The 26,269-nt window shown below is 36.1% G+C and overlaps 1 long non-coding RNA gene across 2 annotated transcripts in view; it reads right to left on the reverse strand.

Annotated features, from left to right (window-relative positions):
• The window catches only part of LOC122797292, a 166,164-nt gene extending 141,488 nt beyond the window's left edge, over positions 1-24,676 (reverse strand). For both annotated transcript variants that reach the window (XR_006364052.1, XR_006364051.1), the window contains exon 1: positions 24,598-24,676. This is a non-coding gene — a long non-coding RNA (uncharacterized LOC122797292). The remainder of the gene's footprint in view (positions 1-24,597) is intronic.
• Between the last annotated feature and the right edge of the window lie 1,593 nt (positions 24,677-26,269).

A 26,269-nucleotide genomic window follows, 5' to 3' on the forward strand; every position in this document is an offset into this window, starting at 1 on the left:
GGAAAAATGGTCACAGAGACAAACCATTCAGTAAAAACTGCAAGAAAAACCCAGCCAAACGAAAGATGACTTCATTGCATAGTACCTTTAACCTCCTGTACTGTTGCACCATAGGATGTATGCAAATTGTCCCTTAAGGTAGGGATCTCAAACTCGTGGCCCTCAAACCTCAAGTATATCTCAAGGTAGCATAATTATAGATAAGAGAAGTGATTGTACTACCTTCCTAGGTCACACAGATAAACTATTTAGTAAAAAAAAAGCTAGAGTCTTCACTGTATAATACCTTAAAACTCCTGTAGTGGAGACGCATGAGATGTATGCATAAGTGACAGGTGTGGCAGCTTGAAATCCTAAAATGTAATCCTGGGAGCTCATCACATAGTTTTAACTTGGTTATCTTTTCAAAGCGCTTGAATTTGGATGTGTTCATTGTGGTAGACTTAGATGCCCGAACATAGATGATTAATGGTTTATGATTGGATATGCCATGATGACATAAGGATACTACAGAAGCAGTCTAAGAAGGTGCAATGTATATATAGTGTGATATACGGGGGTTAGCATTTACTAAGTCTAGAATTTTATGAATGCATACAAAGGTTTGCCAGAAGCCTAGCTGTGGATATGCCTGCACTCATGGAGCATGATCCCTGATTGTGGACATGATGGAAAATTACAAAGCAGCTCGACTAAGGCTGGAGTACTGATGCTGTAAGATGTAAGATGTTTGTTATGTCCTTTTGAAAGAATTTAAAGTGAGTTGTCACACTTTCCTTAGCAGATGTAAATTAGTAACCATTAGCTATGAGAGGAATCTTCTTATCATATACTATTTCAAACTTTACCGTGTTTGATATCAATAGTGTGTTATTTTTGCAGTTAATTTTGTTGCTAAGCACCGCCCATATAAAATGTTCTTGAAACTGAAAACTCCTGACATGACATCATGAAGGACTATACACACACAATGCCTCACTACCTATATTAGAGTATGAGCTACTATTTTTCCATGCTATGGGTAGCAACAAGAGTCTTATATCCTAGCAAGACAATTTCTCAGTTATTTCTCAAAGGTGGTACATTCATCCCTGAAAACATTCCCGTAGCACTACTGCTATTCAGACAAGTTAAGTCTGAATCTAGTGTAGGGTAATCATTGTAGATCTTAAAAAAATGCATTTTCTTTTCAAAATGTTTTTGTGTGTCAATGATTTAACACTTTGATACAGACACGTGCGTGTAATATATATATATATATATATACATCATCATCATCATCATCAGCCCATTTTTTTCCCACTTTGTTCTACATGGGGTCAGGGTATCATATTAACTGTTGCCAACTCTCTCGATTCAGTGCCACACTCCTGCCTTCTTCTACACTCATGCCTGACTGTAGCAGATCTTCTTTCACACAATCCATCCACCTCTTTAATGGACGTCCTCACTTCTTCTTACCTTCTTCGTGTCTGTCCCAAATCTTCCTCACCAGATTGTCTTCTGCTTTTCTACACATATGCCCAAACCACCGTAATCTATTCTCTTTGATCTTTTCTGCAATGGGAGCTACTTTGGCTTCTGCTCTCATGTCCTCATTTCTTCATCTGTCCCACAGTGTGCATCCTATCACCTTTCTCAGGCACTTCATTTCCATCACCTCTAGTTTCTTCAGCTGTTCTGCCTTTACTGCCCAGGTTTCTGTACAATACAGTAGTACTGGTCACAACACTGTCTTGTACACCTTACTTTTTAGCTTCTTTGTCATTCTTCTGTCATACACTACACCTGATACTCTATGCCAGTTGGCTTCAGCCCCTCTGATTCTAGCTTTGACCTCTTCATTCAGACTACCATTCTCCTCAACTACACCTCCCAGATACGTGATGCTGTTTACCTGTTTTACTGTCTTCCCTTCTATCTCTATTCTCAGCTTCTTCTGATTTCCCCAATTTGCTGCCATTACTACCATCATATCCGTGCTTAGTTTTATCCCATGAGCCTTCAGATTTGCATTCCATTCTCGTATTCTTTGCTGAAGTTCTAGCTCAGAGTCTGCCTGCACTGCCATATCATCTGCATAGAGCAGCTTTGTTGATCCATCCCCTCCAGCCTGTTTGCTAATGTAGTCCATCACCAGTATGAACAGCAGTGGGCACAGAGCTGAACCCTGATGTACACCCATACACACTGGGAATCCCTCTGTAAGGCTGAACACTGTCCATACCTGAGTCATTGTGTCCTTGTACATAGCCTGCACTAATTCTACCAATGTTTCTGGGACTTCAAACCACCACAGTACTGCCCAGATCAGCTTTCTTGGGATCCTGTCATATGCTTTTTCCAAGTCTAGCAATGCCCAGCTGGACTCTTTCCTCATCTCTAGCTTCTTCTCAAGTATCTGTCTCAATGCAAACATCAGGTCATTTGTGCTGCATCCTGATCTGAATCCAAATTGCTCATCTCCAGTCTTAAATTCTACTACTCAGCATATCCATGTATCAATCACCCCCTCCAGAACTTTCATGCAATGTGATAGCAGTTTGATGCCTCTGTACTATCCACAGTTGTGGACATCCCCTTTGTTCTTGTACACTGGCATGAGTATGCTTATTCTCAAGTCATCTGGGATACGCCTTTCTCTCCACACTGCTATTAGTACCCTCAGGAGCCATTTCTCCCCTATCTCAACCAGCATCTTTATCATATCTGTTGTGACCTCATCTGAGCCTGCTGCTTTCCCTGACTTCATCTTCCTTAGTTTTGTTCTTACTTCTTCTAGGGTGGGCTCCTCTTCTTTTCTCATCATAGGCTGTTTCTGAGGCAGTACAGCTTCTGTGGGGTTTTCCTCATTTAGAAGCTGCTGGAAATACTCCTTCCATCTGCCTTTGATGTCCTCTGTGTTGGTGAGCAGGTTGTTGCTAGCATCCCTTATAAAGGGTGTCTGCCTGACTATCTTTTTTATCTTTCTGTCTTTTCCTTGCAGCCTGATATAGTTTCTTTGAACCCCTTACTGAGTCTGGCACTGAATCGAGAAGTTGGTACAGTGCTTCCACTGCCCTATTCTTTGTTATTGCAACTTCTTTCTTAGCTTCTTTGTTAGACAACCAGTAGTCCTTCCTAGCCTGCTCAGTCTTTCTGTCTCCCTCTTCTTCCTGCACTCCTTTTTTCTTTTGATGACTTCCTGGACTTCTGCATTCCACCACCAGTTTTCCTTATGTATCTTAATTCTATACCTGGCCTGGTCACATATCTTCTCTGCAGTCCTAACACATGCTCTTTTTAGGCAATGTCATTATTCTTCAACTCCACCAATTTCCTCCTCTTCTTGGGGTGCTAGATCCCTGAGTAATTTCTTGAACTGTTGCACTTTCTCTCCAGTCAACTTCCAGGTATTTAGCCTGGTCTCTGTTGACCTTAGAGCCTTCTCTGACCACTGCTTGCATCTAATTTTGGCAACTAGTGGTTTATGCTGTGGGTCTATTGTTTGTCTAGGGATAACTTTGCAATCATGGATTCTGCCTCATTGACTTTTCCTTACCACGAGGAAGTCTACCTGAGTTGCATGTTGACTATACTTGTATGTGATCTTGTGACTGTCTCTCTTTCTGAACCATGTGTTGGCTACTATCAAGCCATTTGCCAGACAGAAGTCTAGAATGGCTTCCCTTTCTTTATTCCTGTTGCCCCACCCATGTGGACCCAGGAAGTCCTCATATCCTGTTCTGTCTGTCCTGATATGTGCATGTAAGTCACCCATTATCAACACCAATTCAGGTTGTCCTGCTTTATCTAGTAGGTCTTGCAACTGCTGTCTGAATGCACTGTTTTCCTCACTATCACAACCCTGCTGTGGCGCATAGGCTGAGATTATGAATACTGCCCTATCATGACACTGGAGTCTGACTGCCATGAGTCTGTCATTAGTTCTGATGACATCCCTGACTGCCTTCTGAAGCCTCTCTCTCACCACAATTCCTACATCATTTCTAGCCTGCCCTCTACATGAGTAGTAGATTCTGGATCCCAGCCAAGTGGCTTTGCTGCACTGCCCTTCCATCTCATCTCCTGGAAACATAGGATGTCCAGCCTCCTCTGTATCATCATGTCATCCACTTCCAAGCTGCAATCTGTCAGTGAACCTACATTAAACATAGCAATTCTCAGTTCATGTTTGAAAGGTTGGTTGGTTTTCTGTTCAGCTTTCATACAACACAGCTATGTCAGTTAACCCAGGGTGAGCAACTAGACACCGGCCAGTCAGTAGCTTATTGACACAGGGCTGCTGGGCTTTATGGAAGGCACACACTGGCCAATACGGGCACATATACTCCTTCCCCGATTAGCATGGGTCCTTGGCATGGGTAAGAGTAGGCCAGGTCCTCAACCCACTTATCAGCGGTAACTACCCTTGCCCATTTTAGGTGACGTTATTCAACATGACTGAATCACTTAGATTCATATTGTACACCATCAAGTGGTTAGCCCTGCCACGGCATGCAGTCTGTGATCCATGTTCTCTATCTTGAGGATACTGCACACCACAGTAGATACCCAAAGCATTTGGTCTGTGCAACTCTTCACCCTATAGCGCAGTAGAGTCTGTGCTGCTGCCCACAGCTCCATTCATTGGTGAGTTTGAGATGGAAATGCTCTGCATGTTTTTCGGACATGGGAGAAACCCCACGGAGACACAGGAGGAACATGCAAACTCCAAATAAGCATTGGTCGGAGGTCAGGATCGAACCTTATATATCTATATCTATATCTATATATATATATATATATATATATATATATATATATATATATAGAGAGAGAGAGAGAGAGAGAGAGGGAACCATTATATAGGTCTACTGTCAGTATAGATGACAGCAGTTTTGTCGACATAGTTTGGTCAGTCAAGCAGCTTGTCAACATTTGTGACAGATTGAGAATTATGCCCTTTTTCTTGATATTGTGTGATCTTGGAGTTGGGAAACATAATTAGCTGTGGTTATTTGAGGGGGTACAGGGGGGTTTGCTCTCTTGCAAAAAAAAAAAAAAAAAAACTAACTTTTTTTTCCAGTTGCAAAATTTGAGGTTATTTTTCGAGTATGTGCAGTTCACTGGGGACTTTTTCTTTTTAAATATTTTTGTGTCATTGCCATTTGGATATTTGGATATTTGGATGCTTAGATGTTTTTAAGTATACCTATGTATTTGTGTGTGGGTGTGTGTGTGTGTGTGTGTGTGTGTGTGTGTGTGTGTGTGTGTGTGTGTGTGTGTGTGTGTGTGTGTGTGTGTATACATATACATATATATATATATATATATATATATATATATATATATATATATATGTGTATATGTGTGTGTGTCTTATATATAGATATATACATGTATAGATGTGTGTGTGGGTGTGTATTGGCTTAACTATGAATAATTGGCCTGAATGTGTGATTTGTTTTGAAACCCTGTACTGATGGAGGACTTTTGTTAGCCTTGAATAACATTTCTGTGATGGGGAATATACTGATGTTTTTGAGGGTAAGTGGGTGCTTGTAGAGAATGGATTTTTTAAGGCTCCTAGCACTGGGTGGCAATAAATTAATGTTATCCAGATTCTGTTTTTTTTGTTGGAAGCTTTAGAAGGCAGACATTACTCAGAAAGGCACTATGAGGGCAGACAAGTATTTAGTTAATATAAGAAATTGGCAACAGGTTATAACACACACATGACCCAGAAGTAACTGTTCCTCTGAACGGTCCTTTATTACACAAAGACTGAAAAGGTAAGTGCTTTCATTCTGTACGTACAAAACTTCAACAGACAATTCACATTTAAAAAAAGAAACAGTTTTAAGTTCTAAAATCATCATGTGATACAAATCATGTGACAATGGGGTCATTTATAAAAGCAAAACTACTTAAAGTGACATAGCCCCTAACTTGTACTTACAAAATATACTGATAAAAAATTCTAAAGTTTAGACATTTCATATTCTTAATTAAATACTAAAAACATTCACATTAATTAACCTAAAAAGTCCAAACTCTAACATAACCACCCTAAACGTCATATAAATATATACATTTCAAAAATAAAATTATATACATTTCAAAAATAAAATATTTACCAATTACCAAAAGCAATTCAGTGCCTTCAAGTTAATTAATGGAGCAGTGGTAATGTAGTCATTAATTCCCAGCCAGTTATAAGCATTAAAATATAAATAAACATCTACTACTTTTTTCGAATTAAAATATAATTGCCAAAATAATTCTCTCTTTTCAAACACTAATGGCCAGGGACCCCCTCGTTGATTCTGAGCAACTTTTTTTAAGACTGTAAATTTAAAAGAATGCCCTACATAACCCTTAATATGTCTAAAAAGGATATTAACATTTTTCTCTTTATGGATTTCAAACTGTGCTCATAAATCCATTCTCAGAATTTTTGCTTGGTCTTCCCAATGTACAAACTTTCATAAACTTGACATAGGGCTATATACACTAGCCCCTCACTATCACAGTTAAATCACTGTTTGACTAAAAATGTATTTCCAGTATTTCAAATCTATCCCCCTCCAAAGTAAATTTACAATACTTTGCATTGTCCACATTTCCAAACACCACACATATTAATAAATTCTTTATAGTTGGTTTCAAAAATAGATTTTAAATTTCTCCCCTTTTGTAAACAATACAAGGTCAAGGTCCTAGCCTGTCCCTCATTTCGGTCTACAGTTTTAAGAGTAACATTGTTAGATGGATACTTTATAAAAACTGTGATCTAGTAAGACAGGATTCTAACATAAGGGACAAAGTAGGACCTACACCTTCTACTGTTTACAAAAGGGGAGAAATTTAAAATCTGTTTTGAAACCAAGTATAAAGAAACTATGCCAAGTTTGTGAAAGTTATTACATTGGGAAGACCAAGTGAAAATTCCGAGAAAGGATTTATGAGCATACTTATGAAATTGGTAAAGAGAAAAATGCTCATGATTGGAATTAGGTTTTAATGCTCATAACTGGCCAGAAATTAATGACCACATTACCATTGCTCCACTATTTGAGTTGAAGGCACTGAATCACTAATTCTGGTTAATATTATATTCTTGAAGCGTATTTAATTTTATTTTAGCAATGTATATATTTTTATGAAGTTTAGAGTGTTTATGTTAGGGTTCAGACTTTATAGGTTATTTAATACAAATGTTTTTAGTATTTAAGTAAGAAAATTAAATGTTTATCCTTTAGAAATTTTTTATAGGCATATAAGTAGGTACGTGTCAGTTATGGGGTATGTCACTTTAAGTAGTTTTGCCTTTTATGAATGAACCCATTGTTACATGATTTGTATCACATGATGATTTTAGAACTTAAAACTGTTTTTTTTTTTTTTTTTTGAAAAGAGAATTGTTTGATGAAGTTTTGTACATACAGAATGAAAGTGCTTACCTTTTCAGTCTTTGTGTAATAAAGGAACGTGCGATGGGTCATTTGTATGTTATAACCTGTTACCAGTTTGTTCATGCTTGTGGACTTTGTCTAATATAAAAAAGCCCAGGAGCAGAGGTACAAGCCATCCCTGGCAAAGTAGTTAGGGCTGTCTACCCTATGAATGACACCATAAGTTAAGCCAATTGTTGAAAACAATAATCTTTTTTAATATTTTGACATATTTCTTGGAGATGTTAAAATGCTGCTCAAGGCCAAGATCATAACAACCTCATGCACACATCCCAACAGGTCCATCATGCCTCTTTTCACATAGCCCATGGAGGTGTGTCTCAAGTCATTTACACTCACATTTACAATGACTGTGTCATATGTATTCTTGTTGTGCAACAACTTGCATGCTTGTATAATGTGGTGCAATTGACTGTGACCCTCCTTTTGCAAAGCCTGTTGAGTGGTATTCCAGCATGTCTTTCTACAGAGTCACCTAGGTATAAGATGTGGATTGTCTTAGTCCCCGAGGTGTAATATTTAATTCCACATATTCTTTTTTTAGTAAGCATCTGGAGCCAGGGATTTGCCTTTCAGAAGTTTGACTTATGGGCTTTTGAACTGAGTCAGTGTGACTCTAAGATGTATGTTTTGTGGTCAGTATTGACTGTGTTGAGTGTTTGTGATGTTGCTGAGCGTATGTTTCTTGGTTTCTTTTAGGAGGCCTCTGTTGCTTACATAGGTTACTTTTAAGGTCCTCAGCATATGAAGGTCTATGTGTTTTCTTGAGCTGTGTGTGATTTGCTAACTGTGGTGTTGTGTGGTACTGAAAATCTATTATTCATACTGGATCTGTATGAGAGCTTTCCCTTCAGTAGTATTGGCCCTGGTTTAGTTAGTGTCTCAGGAAACCAATGGAATGGTAGAGGAGGGAGGGAGTGTCCATCCCATGAGAGTGATTAGTTGTGTGGGTATTCCCAGCTGCAACCCTGGTGGAGTTTGGGAATGTTGCTTAAGGGGAGTTGCTTAGGAAGAGTAGGGAGGTAGACATGGATGAAATGAAGTGGACATTATACTCTGCGTGCCCCCATTGCACACCCACCCATTGAGTCTCACCACATGACCATGATGGGAGGGGAAAAGGAGGGTAGGTTATAACTAAAACTTCTCCAAGGACACCCTCAGATTTCAAAACTGGCCCTAGCAAAAATTGATTAACTCCAGGGTGATTGAAAAAGATTGTAAACCCGACAAGATGGTAGGGCCCTAGGTTGCAAAGTTGTAGGATGATGTAAGGGAAAACCCAAAAATAAAATAACATTGTACAACTACATTTCTCACAGACTTTGTCTGCTGGCTTAAATAGTAGGTGGCCATCAGTAAACATGAGCAACTGCTACATTGACTGAATGCCCATTTCAATCAAGCTGGCTACAGAGGCAGTACGAAAGTGCAAATCCCAGGCTCCAGGTGCTTACTAAAAAAAAATATGTGGAATTAAATATTACACCTTGGGGACTAAGAGTGGATAGGCTACCAGCTTTTGGTTTTTCTGAAGATTAAATGGATTTATTGGAGGAGTGGAAGACAGTATCTTTGCTATGTACAACAAAATACCTTCTCCATTAAATTATGTGAAATCAAAGCTAGAGTGGCTAAGGTAGAGACTGACGTGGTAGAGAGGAAAAAGAAAAAGTTAAATCGAGATGTCGGAGACTACAACAGTGGTGTAATTTTTTCCTGGCAATGAAAGGGTGGAAGGGGACATCTGAATCAGTCCTATAGAAGGAGTAGATCACGGTTGGCTCCATCCTGTCATGATACGTTCCTCTCATCAGGCAAATTTATGTCCAACGGACGGAAGAGTGTATCATTTGAGGACGTGAATAAGGCAACCAGAGGGCCCATTCCAGAGGATGAAATGGAGAATTTTGATGGCCAAAATTGGGGGAAAGGAAGAGGAAGAAGATTTCAGGGAAAGGGGAAGAGAAACTGAACTTGTTCATTGGACAGACTAAGGTATGTGTTGTTCACAACAGTATGTTTCCCATACAAGTATTCCTTAAATCTTTTACTGATGAGACTCAAAGTATTTTAAGACCTGCTGTTGGTACAAGTGCTGCTTTTAGTACAAATGCTATTAGTATCGCAGAATGCATTTATTCAGCACCATATGCAACAAATATGGCTGGCAACAGTAATGTAGGGAATTCGGTGCTAATAGATAACGTAATTGGAAATGTCTCTAGTGATATTTCTGCAGCAAATTCACTGAATATTGTAAATCTATCAGATTTGTCACTAACTATGGAAGTAGTAAGAGTCCTCCTTAAAGGTATTAAATTTGTCCCAACTTTTTTTCCTACACTTGTGGATGTATTGAGTGAAGAGAAGAAATGTTGTAGGAAACTGTATCTGAGGGTTATTTTGGAAGTAAGGGGCAAAGAGACACTCAAGTGGAGGCATGTAATGCTGATTTTGTGGAGGACTCTCTGCTAGACATCTCAATTCATGAGAATCCATTTGTGGACTGGGACAATGATATAGAATTGGAAACTAACAGTGATTCTAATATGTTCAATGAAATGTGTAATGATGAAAATGAAGTTTTTTTCTACTGGATATGGAAAATTGAGTATACCCAGGGTTCCTTTTATAAAATCCTTTGTACTCCCTAAAGTTTCAAATGAGGTAAATGTGTTTGAAAATGCATTATGTAAACAAACAGAAGCTGCTTACAGTCAGTTTATTAAAAATTCAAAAGTGTAGAATTTGAGTAAGGAACAATGGATGACTTTAAAACAACTATCTGGTTTAACTGTAAAATATGTGTTCACACAAGCAGACAAAGAGGGGAACTGGGTTATAATGTCGAGAAAGGATTATAACTGTATGGCATTTGATTTGTTATGTGATAATACGGTTTATACAAAATTGCATTCTAATCCAGTAAAGGAATTTAATGAGGGCCTTTTAGAACTATTGGAAAGGGGAGAGAGGCTGGGTTTCTTTGGTCAAAAAGATGTTAAAAAACTTTATGTTAAGAATCATAAGGATGCCAGATTTTTGCAATCACCAAGTTACATAAATCATTAACTAACCCCCCTGGAAGACTGATATTATCAGGGGTAGGGGCGTTTTTGCAGAATTTAGGCATCTTTTTGGACTGTCATTTGAAAACATTTCTCCCCAAAATCCAATCATATGTTAAAAATACTGCCCATGTTCTTGAATGAATTGATAAAATTCAGTGGAGCTCTGATTATTATTTTCCTTGTGTGGATGTAAAATCACTTTATACAAATATAAAAATTGGAAAAGGAATGGAAGCAATTCTTAAAATATTTGGAGAGGGCCCCAAAACGACATATCTATGTCAGCTTTTGGGGTATGCTTTGACACACAATTATTTTGTTTTTGAAGAAGAGTATTTTTTGCAGTTAGAGGGAACGGCAATGGGAGCTGCGTTTGCCCCCTCCTGTGCTATACTGTTTATGGCTTTTTGTTTGAAAATACGTTTATTTATCCAACAAATTTTGCTAAAAATAAGGTGATAATGTTCAAGCGTTTTATTGTTGATTTGATTTTTGTATGTAGGGGTGATCAATGTGAATTTGAAAATGTTACGGGCACATTGAGTCAAAACTCTTTTGGTTTAGAATTTACATATAGAGCTAATAAAAGTAACATGACATTTTTGGATGTAGAATTCTATGTAGACGTAGATAGTAAGTTGCAACATCGGCCCTTTTACAAAACAACTGCTCCAGATAATTTTTTGGAAGCCAGCAGTGCATATCCTTTCCATGTGTTAAAGGCTTTGCCCTGTGGGGAATTTAAAAGAACTATGACGAATACTGATCAGAGGGTTTCGGAAAGTGAATTTACTTTGGTTAAAAACAGACTCAGTAAGAGAGGGTACAAAATAGCATATATCCAGGCAGCTATGAACAAAGTTACAGGGGTGGTGAATAAAAATAACATAAGTGGTGAGTGGAGAGGTCCTAGGGTTCATCAAAACATTCATCCGAAAAGTCATGAAGTAACAGAAAAGGTGGAATCTATATTCTATGTACCTAAATTCTCTCCCTTTTAGGATACTTTAAAAGAGCTGGTTGATAGGTTATGGCCAGTGATTTATAGGGATGAAACAGTGGGGACTTTGTTTCCAAAAAAAGTAACTTTTTGATATGGCCATTTTAGCAACCTAAGGGAGCTTTTGAATCACAGAGGACAGAACACTGTGGGGAGAAGGCTGGGAGCATTCTCCTGTGGTATGTGTAAAGTATGTAAAAGAATAAAAAATGTGGATGGTTGGTCAATCAATGGAAAGAAATTTTGGATAAAAATGAGATCAAATGTGACTCATGTGGGGTTGTCTACATTATTGGGTGTGAATGCACACCCACAACGTGGTACATAGGACAAACGAAGAGAAAAGTGTAGTTAAGAATATTAGAACATTTGAGAGATGTTCGGAATAGAAGAATGGAGAGTCCAGTAGCCCAACATTTTTGTTCTGTCCATGGGGGGAGTGATAACAGCTTCATCTTAAGTGTTCTGGATCAACCTTTTGGATGTAATAATATGGGTGGGGGGGTGGATTTAGACGTAGACTATTAAGGTTAGAGAATACAATTATTGTGAATCTGGGAACCCTATTTCTACATGGATTGAATTTGGAAATAAACTGGGATGTTTGTGTATCAAAAGCAGAAATATGAAATCAAACAAGTAGGAAAACAGCATGTGGTATTAATAGCAGGAAAAAGTGCAATATTTAAACTAATTTAAAATAATATATACTTTGTGTAGTACATCAAGTAACTATTAGTGGTGAATATATGTATTTGTGATAGTATATTCTGCAGGTTAGATTTTTGTAAAGCAATGATACAAGTTTGTATGTGTTTTTTCTTTGTTATATTTATGTTTGTTTCTTTCTTTTTTCCTCTTGATAAAAATGGGGGATATGTCTTTAAGTTTGGGTGCAAATTTATATATATATATAAATATATATATATATATATATATATATATATATATATATATATATATATATATATATATATATTGATAATTATTAACACATTAACACATGGAATTGATGTGATATAAAAGGCTGCTTATTTTACACTGATTTATTCCATTGAAGGCTTGTGTGGCTGAGGTACCAGAAGATGTAATAAAGAATAGCAGTTTAATCCTTGTGCTTCCTGAATACAGTTTTTTTTAGGAGAATTCCTGATTCCCTTTGGGGATTTGTTTATTTATTTAAATAGTAGGTGGCCATCAGTAAACATGAGCAACTGCTACATTGACTGAATGCCCATTTCAACCAAGCTGGCTACAGAGGCAGTATGAAAGTGCAAATCCCTGGCACCAGGTGCTTACTAATATAGACTGTGGGAAGGGGATAGTGGCCCTTACAGAGAAGGAGTTGATTTACTGGTGAAGCTGTCATTCTACAGTGGACAATTTAAGTCAATATATGAAGAACAATGCACCACCAAGTACAGATCTATCTAAAATATCCATCTTTGCAGAACTGCTGACAGTTTAAAGTACTATAAGATTTGAGTAAGCAGGGTGTATAAAAAAGTAAAGGCTCTTAATGCCTGCATTTTCACAGTGCAGTCTGCTGTACCACTTCTCAATGGACAACATCAATTTAACTTGCCTTACTCATGACACAGAAAATAAGCAACAAAAAGCTCAATTGAGCATATAGGCCAATAGCAAGACATTTGAATTTAGCCATAATGGCAAGTAATGCCCTCAGTTAGCCTACACACTTTTGTTTGCCACCAGAATGAACCACAAAACTAGACTCAGGAAAAACTTAATAACTTTTCCCTCAGTAAGTTATCCAAAAGTGATAAATGGGGTGAGTCACCTGTTGGCTACTACTTGGTAATTACTAGTACTGATCTCTCTGCGGTGGCCCTCAGCTAGGAATCAATGTCCCTTTGCTCCATCTGTCACCAGAAGAAAAACCTATCGACTGTCCATATTTTGCAGAATGTTCAGATTTTTGCCTCATATTTTTGGTCTGTTCCTCATAAAATGAGTTGAATTCTATCAAATCACTGAGTTTTGAAATTAATGAATAAGGATATCATTAAAGTTCCAGAATTCATGTCATTCAGAAATGCATGTTAACACAAATCCTGTCATGCTAGCAACTTTATAAGTCTGTAACTCCAATATTCAAAAGCTGTCCCTATTCTGGCACCTTTGCCCCGACTCCTATTATTTAAGTATTTCTCCAAATTTCTTGTTCTAAGTGATTGATAGGTATGAGTTGCAAACAGCTTAAGCTGGTTCTTAAAAAGAAGATGACAGAGTCTTTGTTCTATGGGTCTGTCAGTTTTTTTTTTTTTTTAAGCTTTCTCTTGAGAGTTGTCCTGGATAACACAGCTCAGTGAAATAGAGCTAAGCTGCACAGTTGTCTAAAAGCAGACTAGTCAAGGAAGTTTCATGCACAACTCCCAATCAAATACTGTCATAAATCAATATCTACCTGCTCTTTCTATCCCTAGAGCAAAATAGTAGCACAAATCCCAAGCTGAATCCAAAGAAACAGTTTTCAGGCTTTACAGTGATCAGAAGTCTCAATAAAGGTTAGAAAATAATGTTCATGTACTCCTTCTCTCACCAAGAGCAAAACAGAAGCACTAATCTCAAACTGATTCAAGGGATGTGGTTTGCAAGCCACCAGTGGTTAGTATACTTGCCCAGATATACATGATTTTAAAAGTATGATGAGTGAAATGGATTATACGATATGTATTGCAATGTGCACTAAATAGAGACTTCCATGGTGGTGCAGCGGTAGCGTTGTTGCCTCACAGCAAGAGGTTCTCCCGTTCAATTCTCAGCTGGAGTGCGGGGAGTGCCTTCTGTCTGGCGTCTGCATGTCCTCTCCGTGGTTGGGTGGGCATTTGAAAGACATGCCAAAATGGGTGTGCCTTCGTTGAAGGTTGAATGTCGTGTTGGCATCTCGTTGTTCGTGAAAATCTACTGCCAATCATTAGCGGACTGGAGTTCCACTGTGGCGACCCCTAAATGGGAAAAGCCGAAAGACAACAACAACTAAATAGTGGAAAGATATGAAACAGAGAATAACTACAGCTTTAACAGTCTAAGTGGAGGGCCTTCCTACTCTAAACTTATAGTGCTCACTAATATGAGCAAACAAGTTGAGAATAGGAGTAGCTTTCAAAGACAAATGTACAAAAGGAGAGGGCCACTCAGCAACTACTTAATGTCACAACAGCAGGAGGTCAGGGGCAGCTGTAAAAGATTATAACCTTTTCCTTGTCCTTGTCTGCCAACCTTAAATAATTAATGCTGCTTTACAGCTCCTCTAACAGATCACCTAGCCTTAAGCTCTTTGCAGTCAGAACTGAAAACATACAAAAATATTTCTTAACTTGCCCTAAATACTTGTTTTAAAATATTAAGATCAAAACAAATTTAAAAATACAAAAACATGTAAACAAAAGATCTTTATGCTAAAACAAAGTACAATGACTAAGAGAAAAATTAAAAACAATGAATGAATAAATGAATGGATGGGTATGTTAATAAATGTAAAATTTCAAACCTTAAATGTCGAAATCCAAACTAGTCTTACAACAGCGGGAGGTCAGTGGCATTTACAACAGATTAAAACACTTTCAGTTTCTGATAAGTAAGCAATAATGCCCAACAATGTGTGTGTGTCATTGTGTAAATAATACCTTTCCACTGTTGTATAGGCCATTGACCTGCAGCTTAGGGCCTGAGAAAACTCCTTGGTAGGTGTTATTTACACAATAACACACACCCTCTTGGGCATGATTTCACTTAGAGAACAGACTAACTGTTAGAATATTTTGTATTTTTTGAATCACTATAAATATGTATTTTGTAATAATTTTAATGTAAAATAGTTCCTTTGCCTTCTGTTTCAAACTTGCTGTCGTATATGCTGGCAATTCATTGGAGGGGGGTTGAAGTCACTAAATAATGAGTTGCATTTGAGTTTCAGACTTCATCATAGCTCTAAACTAATTAGGGACAGATATTAACAGAATCTGGGACAAATGCAGAAGTAATCAGGAGACCTTAAAAATATTAGTACTATTAATTTAAGACATTGGAAGAATAAGAGAATGTGAATTAATATACATTTTCTGAAGTAAAAAACTTTATAACTCTGTTGTCATTGTTTAAAAATGTAATTCGCTACCATTTCTACAAAAGCCTCCAATTTTAAGAGGGATTAAGGGAAGCAGAGCTAAAATTTTAGTCAAAATAAGAGGTTTCCCCCTGAAAAGTCAGGGACAGGTGAGAGATGTGGAATTCATATTCTACAATAAATGCATGTTAACATAAATAATGGTATTATAACAATTTTCTAATTTTATAAGAGTGATATTTGAAATCTGCAGCTATTTTTGAGCCTTTGATCCCTCCATTATTTTTGGCTTTATCTTGATTTTTTGAGCTAAGAGCTGAGATGTATGCCTTCTTCTTATTTGAAAGAGCTGCATCCACTGCTCCATCAATCTCTCTCATTCTCTCTCTGTCTCTCACACACACGCATGCACACACACACATACACACACTCACACACACACACACACACACACACACACACACACACACACACACACACACACAGATTCAGATTTCTTTAGTTGCTTTCATAATGCTTTTCTTTTTTGTTTTTATACTATATTCTAAACAGAAATGGATAATTTTTGTTGTTTGGTATTGGAGAGGTGGTGGTTGGATGGTTTAGTTAAGTTTTTAACTAAACCAGAAACTTTATGTTTCATGTATGTGTTTGTAAATAGTTTTGGGTTTTTGAAAGTAGTATTTAATACACATTATGCATCCATAATAAGTAAGTTTTCAGTAGATTTCAAGTCAACATGTAAAAAAGGTCTTTCTGTTAGTAATAACATACACATTATAGTCAATGGCTTATACATGTTTATCATTAAATATTAATGTTTTGAACAAAAATGTCAAAAGAGCTAGATTGCTTAAATATATAAAAATGCATAAAGCCCAGATCATCTTTTTACAAGAAAGACATCTATTAAAAAAGGCCTGCAAAAATACTCATTCAATGGCTATACCATTCTGGCAGATTCATGTTTTAAGACTAAGAGAAGGGGCACTTTTATTCTATGGAAAAATAATTATAGATACAATTTCAGATAAAGATGGTGTGAAGGCTGGCAGCCTAGCCAGATAGAATTTTAATGATAATTTTATCATTTGTAAATATTAATGTAAGGCACAGGCTTGTTGTCTTAAATGGAAAAACTGCTGTTAGATGTAGAACTGCAAAAAATGTCACAACAGTGCTCTCTACTGACCAAGTAAAAGCATGTTGTGACCCTTTGATCTAAAGTCGGCTCCAGCCCATCTAGATGAAGACATTCTTTGTATTGTTTTAACCAAGAGTTAAATTGCTAGATTTAAACATGCAAATGTATTTTTACTGCTCTGCTTCCTGACCAGCTGCAAGATAACACAAGGAGATGTTAAGAATATAAATGTAGTTTCAGCTAGCCTGGGAAGACACGGAAGTATGAAGAATGATGTAATGGGAACCAGGAATGTGATTTTAAAAACAGAGAGAATCAGAGAGAATTATGCATTTTTGTCTTGACCATCCAACTCACAGCACTGCCTTGCTCTATAAGTAAGTTTATCTTAGTCTTGTGTTTTCTCTTAGAAATAGCTATTAACTAGAAAGATTAGACTAAGTGTTTTTCTGTGATGTCAGAACTGTACTACTGAATTATTTTAAATATTTCTCTGTGATCTCTGAAATCCTGACTAGCACTGTATAGTAAGAAGTATTGTCTTGTGTTTTTAGTATGTATTATTAAATATTTTTAAACCTTTCAACTGTGGCTGTTTTGTGTAGAGATAATTTAAGCACCAGAGTACATTGCATATTTATAATGATTACTGTGCCAAGTCACTCCAATAAGCCTGCTTAGTTATACTACCAATTGGATAATAATATTGCACAGTAATAATTGGACACCCTTTTAAGGGCCTTTGAGTAGCTGATAAATATTAGCTCGGTGGTGGCAGTAATTTCTACTGTATAGTCTGGGTAAAAGGGGCATGGCTGGAGAACCTGTGCCAGCCTTTCCCAGGAGTGTCTGTGTGGTTATATAAACTTATCTCAAAGTGTGTGCGTGTCAGCTACTTGGGCACGGACATGAAGCACTGGTTGGACAGAGAGGGTGCTGGAGATTTTTGCTTGCCCAGCTGGCTGAGATCTGGACCCTATAGCTGTGCCAGTGGGGAGTCTTATTGGGGACCTGGAGAGCAGCCCAAGACTGACTGTGATTTATTTGTGCTCTTAAGGGAAATTGCACTTTTCTGTGTGTATTTATCCTTTCCTCCTATATGAGACACCCCTCACTGGTGTTAGTGGTGAGAATTAAGGCTCCTTGATTGCTGGGCCAGGGCACGGGCATCACAGATGGGATGCTAAGCATGGTTATTTTGGAAATCAGTAGGAAGTTTATACTTTGATTAATACATACTGGATACCAAGACTATGTATTAAATATGTTGACAAATATCTTGACCTGATTACTTTAAATGCAAAAGGAGAAATTATAGCAACAGGTGATTTTAACTGCCTTATGGTAAAATAAAACTAACATCACAAGCCAAGAAGTTAAATGACTTTACAAATCAGAAGAACTTTAATAATATACATGGTCTAAGAGAACATTATTCCTTATTCTATACTCACTATTCATATCGGTTTGGCACACAAACATTTATAAGTTCTTTGTATCAAATAATATATACTCTAAAATAAGTGACATATCTATAATGACTTGTCCACTTTTGGACCATAATGCTATAAACTTTACATTAACTACACGTACAGATGATTTAAGATTTCTACAGAGAATTCCTGCTTACATAACTAAATTAAATGACTTTAGGGACTGGATAATGAAAGAAACAGACAAGTTTATGGAAGCAAATGATAATGGTGAAGTGACTGATACTATACTATTGTACACATTTAAAGTTTATATATATATGGTAGAATAAAATCTTGGTATCTTAAAAAAGGAGACAGTGGGACAAAGAATGTTTAGACTTACAAAAAAACTTAGACAAGATAAAAATGGACCAAAACCAAATAGAGCAGCACATAAAGAAATTATTAAGTTAAACCAAAAATACTTAGAAGTTCTGAATCATAAGGTAGCCATAAACCTGGAAAATTTGAAATTACAATCTTATGCTGTAAATCTCAAATATCTACATAAAATAGTGGTAAGATCCAAAAAAAAAATAAATAAATAAACAATCAAAATCTTATTAATGACATTAAATATAAAAGTGATGGTTCAGGTAAGAGTGCATCCAACGTAATGGGCATATTAGAAGTGTTCAAAACTACTATAAAGATATAAATAATAACACACCACTTTTGGAGACAGATAATGTAATAAATACTTTTATTCAAGAAGATATAACTACTAAGGTGCCAATGCAACAAAATAACATATTAAATAAGCAAATAAAACAGAAATGAAAGAGCAAATAAAAAATGTAAAAGATAATAAAGCTCCAGGACTGGATGGAATAATTCCTGGACTATATAAGATTTTCCCTAAATATATAATAACGAAAATGATGAGTGCCTTTACTATGGTTAAGCAAAAATGTTTAACACCCCCATCGTGGAAATACTCAGTTATCTCCCCCGCATTAAAACAAGGTAAGGACCCCAAATCCTGTTATTCATATAGGCCAATTTCATTACTAAACACCAATTACAAAATTTTCATGACAATATTAGCTATTAGGATAAAGAAAATATTACCTAATCTAATATATAATGATCAGACAGGATTCATTCTTCATAGAAAAGTGCAAAATAACATTATTAAATTCCTATCATTAATAGACATAGCATGCAAATACAAAAAACAAAAAAACAAAAAAAAAACAACTAACTTATCAACCTAGACATAGAAAAGGCTTTTGATTGTATTAGTTGGTCTTATCTACAAAGAATTCTGATTGATTTTGACTTCTCTTCAGATTTTGTCAACTTATTAATGAAAATTTAAAGTGAGCCACAAGCTTATGTGAAAATCGGGTCATATCTATCCTCACCACTAGAAATCCTCAAGGGAACTAGACAAGGTTGTTCTTTGTCACCATTATTGTTTGCTCTTTCAATGAAACCTTTTGCTACATATATCAGAAACAAGCAATATAAAAGGCTTTCAAGTTAATAAGGACTATTGTCCTAAGATACAATTATTTGCTGATGATATGTTGTTAACGTTGGGTGATACTGATGGTTCTTTGCATGATGTTATAAATACCTTACGCATGTTTGAAAGAGTTGCAGGGCTTAAATTTAATCATAATAAATCTAACACATTACTAATTAACAAAAAGATCAACAAAAAACTAAGATAGAATAGCCTGTTCAATTGGGAGAATGATAAATTAGAATATTTGGGTGTCAGTATAAAGAGTAGATGGAAAGAGTCTGTTAAACTAAACTACAATCATTTAATAACCACCATTAGTGAACTAATCAAAAGATGGAATAAAATGTTCTTCACAATAGAGGATATGCTCTCTTTAATTAAAATGATATTTTTTATCTAAAATTTTGTTTTATATACAGTCATTGATACTACTTTCTCCCACAAACTTATTTAAAAAATTTGATTCCATGCTACTTACATTTTTATGGTTCCCCTTAAAACCTAGCTTTGCATATAAATGGCACATTAGAGATTGGAACAGTAATGGGATAGCATTCCCTAGCTTAGATCTTTATTCCAAATCAGTTACAATTAATGCACTATTACATTGGATCACACCTACCTATATATCTGGCTGGAAAATAATACATGAGATTCATATAACTGATGTCAGAACTATAGAAAATCAATTTAAGGAACAATATGGAATAAATAGAGTTCATTGGCTTTTATGTGAATTGTGTTTATTTAATAAGAAGTTTGATCATTTTTCTTATGGCATTAATAAAATATTTAATAACTTTAAAAATATAATTGATAGTAATTACAACATTATACAATTTCTATTTCTTACATTCCCTATAGCATACTCCCCTGATTGCCTAGATTCTTTCAACATCAATGTGATGCAAAAATTAAAAGAAAATAACTTGTTTATTGAAAATAAGAGTATTAAACCACTAAACTCTCTTTTATGTAGTTTTGATAATAGTTAAGGCAGTTGGTTGTTTATATACTCATTATAGCAGTTTATAGAAACAAAATGAGAGTATTAATCAACCTAGAGACTGAATATATACCTAGTTTGATATAGCGTTTTACTAAGTGTCTTGAAAAGGCAGATAATCAAAAATTAAGTATCTCACCTATCTAGAAGATACTAAGAGAACACACTCTAAAGTTTGGCTCAGGTTTTTGGAATTACTATGTAAAGATTAACGGAGAACAAATATTTGATGAATCCAAAAAGTTGTTATTGAATTCTACGTGTGGTACCTCTTCTTCATTATATTGGAGATTGTATACATGGAAATTTATGAATAGGAGTTTCTATACTCCACATAAAACAAATCTTATACTCAAAAACAATGAAAGTAAATGCTGGAAATGTGATGAATTACTAGAGGCCAACTGGGTTCACATGTTCATTGAATGTAGAAATGTTATTCAACACTGGAAAGACTTCAGATATTTTGTAAATGCTTTATGGTCTGATAACTGTCATATTTCTAAATCACTAATCCTATTCCTATACCTAATGTCATACCTAAATCTCAGACTCGTTACTCTGGTCAGTTCTTGCAATTGCCAGAGAAGTTCTTACTTTGAACTGAAAAAGTAAACAAGATTTTAATGTTTAAAGATTTTATTAATTTAGCAAAAGTTGTTTGTAAAAAAGAACTGAAAACCATTTGTTATAGAACTCATAACATTACTCATAAAAAATGGCATGGCCATAATTGGAAAATCTTTTGAACAAATACTGATAACTTCTCATGGATAAAATGATTGTTTATCATGGATAAATGTAAATATTGTAAATAGTTTTGTTATTGTTTTATTGTATTTGTTATATGTGCATTTGCATATATTTATAATGAAAATAAAATAAAAAATGTTTTTGAAAAAAAAAAGACATGCATTTATTATTGCTTGTAAATTTATAGACATATCAGCCATCAATATGCATACAAAACACAGAGACATATTTCAGTAAGTCTTTAGAGAGGTATGCCATACCACTCTAGCATGCAAAATCTCCAAATGATGTGGATACTCTACAAAAGGGTCTTACAGAAACAGATGCTTGGTGCCAGAGCCATGGGCTCAAGCTCAATCCCAAGACACTAAACAGTCAGGAAATCCTTCTATGTGGCACACCTCATCACTAAGGGCTTTTCATCCAGAAAAAAGGAGGTCACTGTCCCACTGTACTCATCCCTCATTAGACCCATTATAGAATACAACGTCCCATTTGGTATGTACCTGTCAAGACATCTGCAACAACTGGAAGGGCCACATAAATACCTCACTAAAAGAATCACAGGCCTAAAGCAGATGCCCTACGCTGAATACCTTAAAAAACTCCAGCTATACTCTGTCGCATATCGTCTACTCAGAGGCGATCTCTGCTTAACATACAAGGCCATGTCAAACCCAGAGCTGTTGGACATGCTACACTTAATGAAATCCCAATCCCTCTGAGCCACATGCTCCAGGGATCTAAACCTTGTCAACACAATAAACAAAACATGCTGGATGGATAGGTTCCTGACCCAGAGACTCCCCAGACTCTAGAATAGACTGCCCATACATGTCAAGCAGAGTGCCTCTTTGGCCCTCTTCAAAAGGAACCTTGACAATTGGATGGGAGAAAGGAAATTCACCCCAGGGATCACGTCAGTCACCCTGCTAGACAGGGGTCCATGGAAGTAAATAGTGTGGGAAGAAATAGCCAGGGAATTGTTATGGCTAGGCTTGTATAGGCCCTAGGGCTGATAGCCTAGTATCAACCTATGAACCTATGAACCTATAAGCATTGAGAATGGACTCCATTTACCAAAGACTTGGCACAGTGCAAATTAACACTAATAGTAAATATTTCAAAATAGGACTCCTAGTACAACCCAGTAACCATATTAAACTTAAAGCAACATCAATCACAAACAATACATGCAGGTCTTAAAAACATGGACCACTATTCATTACTCAGTGTGTGTGTTTCACACATTTATGTTGAGGTGTCAAAATTTCACTTATATTTCCACTATTATGTATCATTATGTACAATTAATGTGTCATTTTGACATACCTTGATTAAAATATGTGTGTTCAAATTGTTTTGTAAGCTTACTATGCAAGGTACACTTACAATGTATATGCAAATGAGATGAGCAAAAAATGGAACACCCTACCAAGCCATACAACCTCTACTATCTCCACTACTCAGTTTAAAAAACTTCTGAAAAAAACATTTTCAGAATAATTGGCTATGCTCATGCCATTCACCAGGCTAACCCTTAAAAAGGTAACTCCTCTGTACTCCAACTACTCTCAGATAGTCTGTTTCATGAATATGTAATACTGCCTCTTTTTAGGTCTTTTGAGTAGATGTCTTTTGATAGTCTATATCTCAATGTTTGACTTTTGTATGAACTGTTAATTTAATGTATTCCATAATGTATGTATCATCTCCTTGTGTGTATGCAATAAAAGCTCTTATTACATGAAATTAATGTTCCATGTAATTTCCTGTTACTCTATGTGTGTGTTGTTTGGAGCTTATCTCCCCGGGCCTCCGCTGAAAATGGACCTGTGTCCAGTCAGACTTTCCCGGTTAACAAATGTAAAATAAAATAAATTAAAATAAAATAAATAAATACAATGAGACTAATGGGTAACATCACAACATCATATAATTGGAATGGAATTTAAAAAGTTAGAGCAACTGCACAATCACAAGCAAGGTGACAGCATGTAAGACCTAGAACTTGTATATGATACTCATACATACATATGTGTCCTTCAACAAGTGTATCACAGTCACTACCTACATGTGCATTATACTTGTATAAGTACCTGCACAGTTAAAAAGGGTAATGATGATCATGAATATACTATGCAACACCTCAGACATATAAGAAAAGCATGTATGGAAAACGTGTTTAAGAAACCATCACAGTGCAGTTCTACAGCATTGCAAGAAAAGTGGAAGTCTGGAGCTACACATCAATAAATACTTGCCAACAATATTAAGAATGTTGAGACAACAGACACCCATTCAGTAATAAAATAGGCAGACTATGCACAACAAATCATTCTCTAAGAACCACTGCCCCACATACAAGCCTGCCATTACCTACTGTACATACAACATAAATACTCCAAACAATTTATATATACAACATTCAAGGCAACACGTCAGTGAAACACAGATATTTGTCATTTAGGTTACGCTAACAACATCTTATAAATTCAAGTTATCCAAAAAATCCTGTTGATAACTCCTAAGAGAACATTCAACTTAATTTTATATACACATTTATGCTCATAACATGTTAATTAGTTAGAATATACTTACCTTGAAGATGCATTGAGGGAAGTCTGATATAATCATTACCATGCCTGAATGTCCTAAGAATACACATTATATACTGTTGCCTGTAAGAACTAAGATTCCATATACAGTACTTTTTGTACTCTTATCTTAAACTCTGAGTTAATTGTCATTATTTCCCCTGTAAATGGAGGATTCCTTATGTATTGGAGATATATGAATGCCTTTAACATATTGTTTTACTGCCTTTTTTTATAAATAACACCTTTTAAACTCTCATAACTCTCATGCTACAAGAGGGAATCCAAGCATTATAATGCAAGTTTTTATTACCTCACGTATACTGTACTGTTTGTAAACATTTTTATGGTGTATGTAATACTTTGTAGAGCTTTTCTCCTGGACCTTTGCTGAAAAGGGCACAAGCTCAGTCACACATTCCCAGTCAATAAATGTCAAATAAATAAATAAATACACTTAAACTTGGAGATGTAACGATGTTAGTAGTATTTATGGAGAAATAAAGGTGGACAGTGATAACACATACCTCTCTCCATCCACTGCTCCTCAAGCATGTGCATACCCTCTATGCACAATTTTTTGGCATGGTCTTCATCAGCTGAAATAGGAAAAGAAAATGTGTTACAAAAATAGAAGGATTGTTTCAAGACAGCATATAATGACTACTATGTACAATAACAGAACAGTAAAAAATAGCAAGTATCACATCACCTAGCCTTTACATAAAATACAATAACACATTTTGCATATTCAGTCATTCATGTGTCATGCTCAGTAATGAGCACCCATGAGGATTACTGTCACTAAACAGGAGGAATCTAGATTTAAACTTACAGCTATCACTTACTGTATGTTCACACTGCAAACCAGAACTCATACTTCCTAGGTAATCAATCTTGGCTGTGAGTGTGTGGACTGATAGAAGTTAAACAACTTGCAGCTATAAATATGCAGGGAAGAATTACACATACTAAAATGTGAAAATTGTGCATGTATATTGCATAACAAGTAAAAGAAAAATACAAGTGTTGCCTTGCCATGAGCTGAGGATTTGAACAACAAAACTCTGTAAAAGCGACTGCATGCCATCACAATTACAGCTGTCAAATTTGTAGTAAAAACATTTATCTGCACTTGAAACATAGCACTAGACATTGAAGGGATTACTTTTCCACTGTGGGATTTAAAATAAACAAATGAATGTAGGTCGGAGGGCAGCCAATGACAAGATGTAATGGATTATAAAATAAAGTGCAATTCACCCTGCATAGGTAAAATAAGCAAGCATTACCTAGCATTTACACATAAATCATTATTAACAGAAGTATGATGTTTTTAGAAGTTTTGCAGATAACAGGGATATGTGTAATCATCCATGGCCTAGCAATATAGGTGTAAATACACCACAGCAATGCAAGAGATGTAAAAATCGGTACTGCATAACTTACCAGCCAAATACAAATTTCCCATTTGTTTTGATCAATAGAAAAATCCAAACCATCAAACTTTCATCCAAAATAGGCTACACTGAGTGTAACACCCTTGCACTGGCCCAGTAATCAAGGAGCCTCAATCCTCACCACTAACACCAGCGAGGGACATACACATTGGGAGGATGACAAGTACACACACAGTAAAGTACAATTTCCCTTAAGAGCACACAGAGATCACAGTCAGTCTGGGGCTGGTTTCTCCCTCTTTCTCCAGATCCCAATAAGACTCACCACTGGCACAGCTATAGGGTTAAAATCTCAGCCAAGTGGCAAAGCCAAGACCTCCAACACCCTCTCTGTCCAACCAATGCTTCATGTCCATGGCCAAGTAGCTGACACACACATACTTTGAGATTTGATTTATATACAAACACACACACTACTGGGAAAGGCTGGCACAGGTTTACTAGCTAAGCTCCCTCCTGCAGAGACTAAAATGTAGTTATCACTGCCACCAACCTTACAAAGGGTGATCAATTCTACTGCATGATATTACTATTATCCAAATGATAAGTGTGTGTCCAAGACTTGCAAGGTTATTTAAGAATAGTCTGGACAGTGTCACCAAATACATATGCAAGTACTCTAAGAGCTTAAATATCTCTAAACAAACCAGACACAATTAAAAAGTTTAAATATATTTAATAATGATAAAAGAAAAGGACAATACTCAATCAATACAGCAACTACAGAGTTCAGAATCAC

The sequence above is a fragment of the Protopterus annectens genome, chromosome 3.part0 (assembly GCF_019279795.1).
Source record: "Protopterus annectens isolate FY-2018-M chromosome 3.part0, PAN1.0, whole genome shotgun sequence".
NCBI classification, from domain to species: domain Eukaryota; kingdom Metazoa; phylum Chordata; order Ceratodontiformes; family Protopteridae; genus Protopterus; species Protopterus annectens.